The 10,265-nt window shown below is 35.3% G+C and overlaps 1 long non-coding RNA gene across 1 annotated transcript; it reads left to right on the top strand.

The window, feature by feature from the left end:
- The first annotated feature begins 623 nt into the window (after positions 1–623).
- LOC129719940 (uncharacterized) lies at positions 624–8,871 on the top strand. The gene is made up of 3 exons (XR_008727231.1): positions 624–776; positions 8,399–8,530; positions 8,589–8,871. It is a non-coding gene; the product is annotated as an uncharacterized LOC129719940 (long non-coding RNA).
- The last annotated feature ends 1,394 nt before the right edge of the window (positions 8,872–10,265 follow it).

Genomic DNA, 10,265 nt, shown 5'->3' on the forward strand with positions numbered 1-10,265 from the left:
CATTGCGGAAATGTATATTTTGACACAAACTTTTTTTTTACACATAATTTAGTTTATTTAGATTTGATTTTGTCTAAAACTAGTTACACAGCAATCAATTACGCGCCAATTTGCAAATTGAAACTTAATTCTCCTAAAATCCGGAACATTTCCAGTGATCGTTGGTCACGTGAAGTTCTCAAGAAATACTAGGAAACTAGGATAGTTTTCCAGACCGGTTTCGTCAAATTTGATTCATGTTTTGTGAAGTTCTGGTGTATATATATAAAGGATTATTAATCAAAGGCTAGCATTATTAAAACTTGGAAACAAAATGTTTATGATGACTTAATCGATATAAGACAACAACAAGAAGAAAATATGGGGATAATCTTTTGTTCAACAGAACGACTCATTTTGCTAATCGATGTTCTTCAATTATAATTTTCAGAGTGAAAATTCAAAGCCTCATAGATATAAAAATATGCATTTGTTTCCAGCATTCATATGTAACATAATCAACCGGTGATCCGATACCAAAGGCGTTGAACCGCGTGACTTACTCATTTTGTTGAACTGGATAAAATGTTGTCTCAAGAGATAACTTTCAATACGCCTTCAAAGTGGCAGTAACTCGTGGTCACTCCGTAAAATATAGTCAAGAATGTTAATTGCAGCTTAACTGTTGTTCAAAAAAAAGCCGTAAAGCTCGAGATTCAAGTAAAAATTGAATTTTTATAGCTAGTGACACAGCTACGTTTACAGCCATAATATTGTTAGCGTCAGTTACATCGAAGGTTAGATAAAAAAATTGTACACGTAACATCTAAGCAAGTAATTCAATCAGCAATCAGGTAGAATTTTATATATCCTTCCAATTGTATCAATAGAAACTATTCCAATTGAGTGTAGGACAATCAAGATTCAAGGCCAAAATTGATTTTTCGTGTCAAAGTGTTGATTTTTGTACTGCAAATTATTTTGTCATACGTGAAAAGTTTTTTGTATTGTAGACTTTCCAAAAGCACGAAAAGCATTTTTTTAAGCAAAATGAAAATCCAAATTAATTCACCTAGCGGTTAGACCCAGCCTTTCTCATTCGAACATATTATTTGTTGAAATAGATTTACTGGAACACTTAAAAAAATACATTTTGATAATTTCTGTTGGATTTATTATTCATTCAAAATAACAAGTTTTTGGTAACCAACAGCACAACTATACCGAATACTTAAATCATAACATTCATACGCATATGAACATACACAGAAATCAGTAAAAAAAAATGATAAATTTCCATTGAACTCCACTATAATTCTTTTTTCTGATTTCTTATGTCATTCTACTAAGACGCTCAGCAAAATATTTTAAAAATACATTAACACATTCACATGCAAATAACATTAAATAAATATGTTTCAAATATACGACGCGTTTTTATCGTAGTATAAACATAACTGTACTCATATACTGCGAATGTATAATAAAATTGTTTATGTCAATTTTAGTAAGTACCTTTCAAAAATACATTAATTGGAATGATGTAATTAGTGAACATGAAATTCTTCGACGCAGTTGATCTGACTGATATTAATCCAATCGTTTTTGAAGGGCATCAAATGAATGGTCAAATTCCATTCAATATGGGTTTTTGAAACTTTGATTATACCCAGTGACCAGAATCCGACCACTTTCGGTTGCCTGATAGTCATAAAATCATAAAATCCACTATTAAATGGCCGAAAATTGCCTAATCTGGGTATTTCGATGGCGATGGTTTCCGATCAACAGCCTAAAGTAACCAAATATTATCCAATATTATTTACGGAAGCGGTATGATACCATGATGTGTATGTGCAACTTTTCAATCTCACAAGATTTTCTCTCAGAGATGGCTGGACCGATTTTCATAAAATTATTCTCAAATGAAAGATCTAGTTGCCCTATAGAACCTTATTAAATTTTATTGTAATCACAAATAAAAGAAATAAAGAAATAAAGAAAAAATATTTAATATAGAAAAAAAATCTACATGATCGAATCTTAAATGATATTTTATCGAATGATATATAGTCAAGTCTACAAATAATTTTATTGAGTTTTAATATAATCAAGTCCAACCTCAATATGAGGACAGTTACGTTTCGATTATACCACGATCAAAAAAAATTTCGCGTCATATATTTGAAACATAATTATTTTACGTTATTTGCATGTGTTAAGGTACGTTCCTTTGTGTTTGGATGTTATGTTTCAAATGTTCGGTATAGTTTTGGTGTTGTCTACCAAAAATTTTTTATTTAGAGAGATCAATAAACCCAGCAAATATTATCAAGGTGCATTCTTTTCTGAAAATTGAAATGTTTAAATAGATTTACACGAAGTGTAAATCTATTTAAACAAATAATAAGATTGAATGAGAAAGGCTGGGTTTCACTGCTAGGTGGATTAATTTAGGTTATTGTATAATTTTTGAACTACATGTTCAATCATCATAAAATGAATTTACAAATGGTTCAAAAACAAGACCGTTCTTTCGATGTCACTTTGTTCAAATCGATTTTGTAGTTTCTGAGATAATGGCGTTTCGTGCTTTTCACATTTGATACAAAACCTCTAAACTGAAAATCCGATCACAATAAAATTCAATGCAGTTTTGTTTTTTTTTCGAACGAATATATATCGGAGCGATGTTTGTTTTTTTTTCGAACGAATATATATCGGAGCGATTCTCGTTTGCTTCTTATCACAACGAAAGCAGAGAAGCGAATGGAGAAAAGAAGTCATTTGACATTCATTTGGCAGTTCTTCCTTTCGACTTGTGCAAGCAGTGTGAACACTGCCATACAAACAGAATCGACAAAGTATGTTGAACGGTAAATCGAGCAGACTTCCGATTTCTGCAGTGGTCAAAATCAGACCGACATGCCTAACAGTCTAAACGTACCTTCAGTTCGACGAGCTGAGCATTTTCTGAATGTGTGTGTGTGTGTGTGTGTAACGCTCTCCCAATCTCACTCGATTTTTTCAGAGATGGCTGCACTGATTTTAATGAAACTAATTGCAAATGAAAGGTCTATTTGCCCCATAAGACCCTCTTGAATTTTATTGTAATCGGATTTCTAGTTTAGAGGTTATGTATTAAAATGTAAAAATCACGAAACATCAATATCTCAGAAACTACGCAACCGATTTTAACAAAATAGGTTTCAAATGAACGAGCTACTTAAAAAACTCTTAACTTTTGAATTTCATTAAGATTGAACATGTGGTTCAAAAGTTATGGAAAGAAACGTGTTCTCGAGACTGTTTTATCTCACTCATGTTTCTCAGAGATGGCTGGACCGATTTTCATAAAATTGGTGTCAAATGGAAGGTCTAGTTGCCCCATAAGACCCTATTGATTATTTTTTGCAATCGGACTATTACTTTGCCTGTTATGTTTAAAAATGTGAATTCCAGCTATGAAAAGGAACATATTTACAAGACTACTTAAACTCACTCACTTTTCTCAGAGTTGGCTGAACCGATTTTCACAAAATCAGTGTCAAATGAGAGGTCTAGCTGCCTCATAACACACTATTGAATTTAACTGTAATCGGACTGTAACTTCGTCTGTAATGTATCGAAATGTGAAAATCACGAAACTTCATTATCTCAGAAACTACACAACCGATTTGAACAATATTGATATCAGATGAACGGACTAGTTAAGGGTTAACTGATGAATTATGATTGAACAAGTGGTTTTAAAGTTCGGCTGCTCTATACGTTCCCATTTCATTCGATTATAATCGATATTAAATTGTTAGAACAACGAGTCTATTATCTCAAGGATAACACGACTTATTCAACATAACTAGTGTCATACGAATGAGTCATCTCTTAAACTTACAAACAACTAACTTCATAACAACTTGATATGTGGTTCAAAAGTTATGGAACGGAAAGAAATTCAAAGACTATTTAAAACTGTACCTGCTTTGATCAATACACGTGGACTCAACATAATTTAAATGCGGTTTCGTACTATTTGAACGTTCCTGGTATCGCTCGTGATTAAATTGTTCGAAATTAAAAGTCATTTCCTTAATTTCGCTATTTCTTAAGCACTAACATTACGTCAAATTTCATATTTTATACTTCAATTACAACATCAATATTTTAGAACCCAAAGAGTGAATATATTTTTATTGGATTGAAGCGTCCATCTAAATTAATTTTTACAAATAATAAGTTTGTATGATAAATATAAGTTTGAATGACAAAGGCTGGGTCTGACCGCTAGGTGGATTAATTTAGGTTTTTTTTCAATACGATTGTCTGGTTTTCGTATTCAATACATACTTTTTTGAAAAATTGTTTTCAAATTGAACATCAATAATTAAATCTCCCCGTCACATATACGCATATTTGTTGTTTGTGTGCGGTAGAGCAAAACGCTCCCGCAGAAATGGACAATATGCAGGTGGAACTATTTCTGGATGTGGAAACAAATGGAGAAGAGATTGAGATCCCCCCATCAATTCCCCTCTACCTTCCTGTGTACCACCCCCTTTACCTAGCCCTGTATCAAGGGCGCCGGAAGTACGGGTAAAAGCTTACCCAGATGCTGCGAAAGGTCCGTTCGTAGTTTTCTTTAGGCCTATTAAAAAGCCATTAAACCTTATTCAAATCGGCAAGGACCTGGTAAAACAGTTTTCGGACGTAACCGAAATTACAAAGGTTAGACCGAACAAACTGCGAGTTGTCTGCGAGGTTAGAGGTTATGTATTAAAATGTAAAAATCACGAAACATCAATATCTCAGAAACTACGCAACCGATTTGAACAAAATAGGTTTCAAATGAACGAGCTACTTAAAAAACCCTTAACTTTTGAATTTCATTAAGATTGACATGTGGTTCAAAAGTTATGGAAAGAAACGTGTTCTCGAGACTATTTTATCTCACTCATGTTTCTCAGAGATGGCTGGACCGATTTTCATAAAATTGGTGTCAAATGGAAGGTCTAGTTGCCCTTTAAGACCCTATTGATTTTTTTTTGCAATCGGACTATTACTTTGCCTGTTATGTTTAAAAATGTGAATTCCAGCTATGAAAAGGAACATATTTACAAGACTACTTAAACTCACTCACTTTTCTCAGAGTTGGCTGAACCGATTTTCACAAAATCAGTGTCAAATGAGAGGTCTAGCTGCCTCATAACACACTATTGAATTTAACTGTAATCGGACTGTAACTTCGTCTGTAATGTATCGAAATGTGAAAATCACGAAACTTCATTATCTCAGAAACTACACAACCGATTTGAACAATATTGATATCAGATGAACGGACTAGTTAAGGGTTAACTGATGAATTATGATTGAACAAGTGGTTTTAAAGTTCGGCTGCTCTATACGTTCCCATTTCATTCGATTATAATCGTTATTAAATTGTTAGAACAACGAGTCTATTATCTCAAGGATAACAGGACTTATTCAACATAACTAGAGTCATACGAATGAGTCATCTCTTAAACATACAAACAACTAACTTCATAACAACTTGATATGTGGTTCAAAAGTTATGGAACGAAAAGAAATTTAAAGACTATTTGAAACTGTACCTGCTTTGATCAATACACGTGGACTCAACATAATTTAAATGCGGTTTCGTACTATTTGAACGTTCCTGGTATCGCTCGTGATTAAATTGTTCGAAATTAAAAGTCATTTCCTTAATTTCGCTCTTTCTTAAGCACCAACATTACGTCAAATTTCATATTTTATACTTCAATTACAACATCAATATTTTAGAACCCAAAGAGTGAATATATTTTTATTGGATTGAAGCGTCCATCTAAATAAGTTTTTACAAATAATAAGTTTGTATGATAAATATAAGTTTGAATGAGAAAGGCTGGGTCTGACCGCTAGGTGGATTAATTTAGGTTTTTTTTTCAATACGATTGTCTGGTTTTCGTATTCAATACATACTTTTTTGAAAAATTGTTTTCAAATTGAACAACAATAATTTAATCTCCCCGTCACATATACGCATATTTATTGTTTGTGTGCGGTAGAGCAAAACGCTCCCGCAGAAATGGACAATATGCAGGTGGAACTATTTCTGGATGTGGAAACAAATGGAGAAGAGATTGAGATCCCCCCATCAATTCCCCTCTACCTTCCTGTGTACCACCCCCTTTACCTAGCCCTGTATCAAGGGCGCCGGAAGTACGGGTAAAAGCTTACCCAGATGCTGCGAAAGGTCCGTTCGTAGTTTTCTTTAGGCCTATTAAAAAGCCATTAAACCTTATTCAAATCGGCAAGGACCTGGCAAAACAGTTTTCGGACGTAACCGAAATTACAAAGGTTAGACCGAACAAACTGCGAGTTGTCGTGAGTAGCTTGAAGCAAGCAAACGCAATCTCTAGCTACGAGCTCTTCACGAGAGAGTACCGCGTGTACATCCCTGCCAAGGATGTGGAAATTGACGGTGTGGTTACCGAAGGAAACCTCACGGTCGATGACATTTTGCGTCACGGGGTTGGCTGTTTTAAGAACCCCCTGATTCAAAATGTAAAGATACTGGATGTCAAGCAATTGCATTCAGTATCCATCGAAGAAGAAATTCCTCTCTTCTGATTCCTTCCGGGTAACATTCGCCGGATCCGCACTGCCAAAACTGCAAGCATCTTGCAGCAACTGCATTGCAACAACAAGGCACGCTGCAGGAAGTGCGGAGGCAATCATGCTGAAACCACTTGCAGTGAGGACACTGAAAAGTGTCTTTATTGCGAAGAAACTCGGCATGACTTTCCGGCAAAAAATAAACTCCCACAGGGCAGTGTGTGCAGTTCATCGTGGCCTGCGGGGATACGGGAACACAATAGGAGAGGGTGATTCGATTTTGGCCTAGAATGAGTTATACCTTTCCCTGTAGTATAATTGGCCCAAACACCTTGCCGGAGACAACGGAGATTGCGGGTTCGAGTCCCGTCTGGACGAGGGAAAATTTTTTCTAAGCCTAAAAGTCACACCTTCTATTCCCGTTCATTTTCGCATTCTCGAAAAACTACATACATTACCCGCTTTACTAAAATTAAAATGTAAGTCATATGACAAAAAAAAATGAAATTAGTTCGTAAAGTCTCCAAATCTTTCTCGCAAAGGTCGTAAGGTAATCCTTAGCGGAATGACCAATAAGCCAACACCAAAAGGAAGCGGTGAAGAAAAACCGAAGCAAGGACCTTCCGTGTTTAATTTCAAGCCAAACAGGAGTACCCACCGCTTCCTGGGGCACAAAATACCCTCGTGCACCCATTTCTCGATCGGAAAACAGAAAAGAAACAGGGTTCATAAAATTCTCTGATATTGTGGATTGGATATTTAAAACATTCAACATGCCAGTTCCCCTTCAAAATATTCATCTTCCCTTCTTCCTACAGTGAAAACCTTTTTGAAGCAACTCGCAGCAAGTTGGCCCCTCATTTCAGCTATCATATCTCTCGATGATTAATACATCCAAAAAGGTTAGGAATTTTATCACTATATTACAGTGGAATTGCAGAAGTATTATCCCCAAATTCGATCTATTTTCTCATTTAATAAACACATACAATTGTGATGCGTTTGCGCTCAGTGAGATTTCTCTCAATTCAAACGATCTACTCAATTTCCACGATTTTAACATAATCCGTCGAGATCGAGGCTCACACGGTGGAGGCGTGCTTTTAGGGATTAAAAAGTGCTATTCTTTTTTCAGAATAGACTTCCCCTCGATCTCGAATATTGAAGTCGTTGCCATTCAAACGAATATGAATAGAATTTTGCCTTGTTTCGTTATATATTCCCCATCCGCGCGGATTGAACAGAAGCAACTGATTGATATAGCAGAGTTGCTTCCCGCGCCTTTTCTGATATTGGGAGATTTAAACTCTCACTGTTCGCTATGGGGGTCGCTGTACGACGACAACCGATCTTTTTCAATCTGTACCTTGATCGACGACTTCAATATGACACTTTTAAATACTGGGGAAGCGACAAGTGTACCTAATCCTCCAGCACGAGAAAGCGTGCTTGACCTATCCCTTTACTCGACATCACTAGCGTTATATTACCAGTGGAAAGTAATCAACGATCCCCACGGTAGTGATCATCTCCCAATCGTTATCTCAATTGCTTATGGTTCAACTCCCCCGGATCCAATCAATATTTCATACGACCTTACACGTAATATTGATTGGAAGTCTTACCTCTTAATCTCTCTTACCGGTTGCTAATTCGATGCACAGTTATGAACCATTAGTAATTAAAAATTTCGAGAGGTTGGTCGTCCTTCAATCTCAATCCAGATTCATGACCTTATATTTTGACTATATGGCTCAAGATATTAATCCTTCTTCATACGTTTCCTACAATGTCGCACTTTTAGATACTTCTAATAATGCTATATTCTTCAACACCACCATGAAAGAAGACATTCCCTTCGGGCCCGAGAAAAACAACCGAACGTACCCGTTAGAGACATCCTGGGAAGCGGTGATCTCCAGTACATGACACAGCTGTACGGGTTATAAAACACGCTGGCATTAAAGTTTGAAACTCTTTTATATATTTGTTAGATTACAATCCCCGTCACAAGCTAGAAGGAGATGATACACCATGCTGGAAACACTGAATCGAAGACCCGGTATCTTTATGTCTACGCAGACACCTCAGACCAAAACAGCTCAAATAGAACATCGTTGCTTAGCCATTTACAAATGAATAAATCTTGTAAAATAGGTAAAATCAAAATTGTAACTTCCCTCCTCTCACCTCAAATCCCCACTAGCTCGTAGTCGGCCACGAGAAATAAAAAATGTGCCTCCCTCTTTTTTTAATCGAGATTTAATAAAAAATGTATTTGGCCCAGTTCAACACAAATTGTATCGTGTCGTGTCAAATAAACTATTTAAAACTCTAAACTTCTTTTCTCCATTTCAACATTTGCCAGCACACAAAAAAACGAAAATGATGTTTGTTATGGAAAGCCAAACCAAAAAACTGAAAAAAATCAAAGGTTGCTATGTTCTTGGAGTCGAACGAAAAATAAAAACGTTCCTATTCCATTCGACATATCGAACGGCATGTCGAATCACAATATCGAATAGGTTTAAACGTTAACCAAAATTGCATGTTAGCAATAGTTTTTAAGTTGTGGTCTACTATGATTGACGTAAATAAACTAAACATTCGATATAAATATATCGAAATATCTTAACATACCTTAAGTCGTTTGTTAAACGACATTCGACCCTTGGAGCACTTTTACACTTTTGGTTTTTCCAGTAATTGCTATACCACACAGATTTACACGAACACATAAAAAATACACCTTGATAATTTCTGCTGGACAATAAATTTTTGGCAGCCAACAGCACCAGTATACCAAACGGTTTACCTACAAACGGCCGAATCACAAACGGCCGAATTTCAAACGGTCGAAATAACAAACGGCCGAATCTATCAATTGGCCGAGTCACGAAAGACCGAAAAATAATTGAAAATTGTTGATGATTTGAATAAAATCCGAATTAGTGCACTTAGCGGTGAAACTCAGCCTTTCTCATACGAACTCATTTTTTGTTAAAATAGATTTACACGAGAATATCAATTTTAATAAAAAATACACCTTGATAATTTCTGGTGCATTTATTTTTCACTCTAAATTACAAATTTTTAAGTTTGGCACAACTATGCCGAACATTTAAAACATAACATCACACATATATGATTATACATTAACACGTACATGCATATAACATGAAATAAATATGTTTCAAATATATATAGACTTGAGCCGTTGCGAAACAGAGTGGTTTAAAGACTTTTTTTTTCGAAAATGAGTCGCATCTACTTAAGAAGCCGAAGTTGGGAAATTAAGAAAATTTCGAAAAATCGAACTTTGAAGCTGATATATACCGTATTGACATTTCGTCCGAAACAGAATGGCCATTTTGTTTCGGAACAGAGTGGTCTGTGTACATAAATCGGTGTAATACTATCATGTAACACGTAACATGTAGCATATTACATGTAATTAGTTACATGTCACTTGTTTTGTACATGTCACACGTGATATGAAACATGTCTCACTTTATGTAACACGAAAAATGTAACAAGCAAAATATTATGTAATATGTAACATGTTGTTTTACATGTAATGCTACACGTGACATCTTACATGTGAAATGCTAAATGTATCATATAACATATGACACTAGCCCTTTCAGACGAGTTACTGTCATTTTTTCGTG

This window comes from Wyeomyia smithii, chromosome 2 (assembly GCF_029784165.1).
Source record: "Wyeomyia smithii strain HCP4-BCI-WySm-NY-G18 chromosome 2, ASM2978416v1, whole genome shotgun sequence".
NCBI lineage: Eukaryota > Metazoa > Arthropoda > Insecta > Diptera > Culicidae > Wyeomyia > Wyeomyia smithii.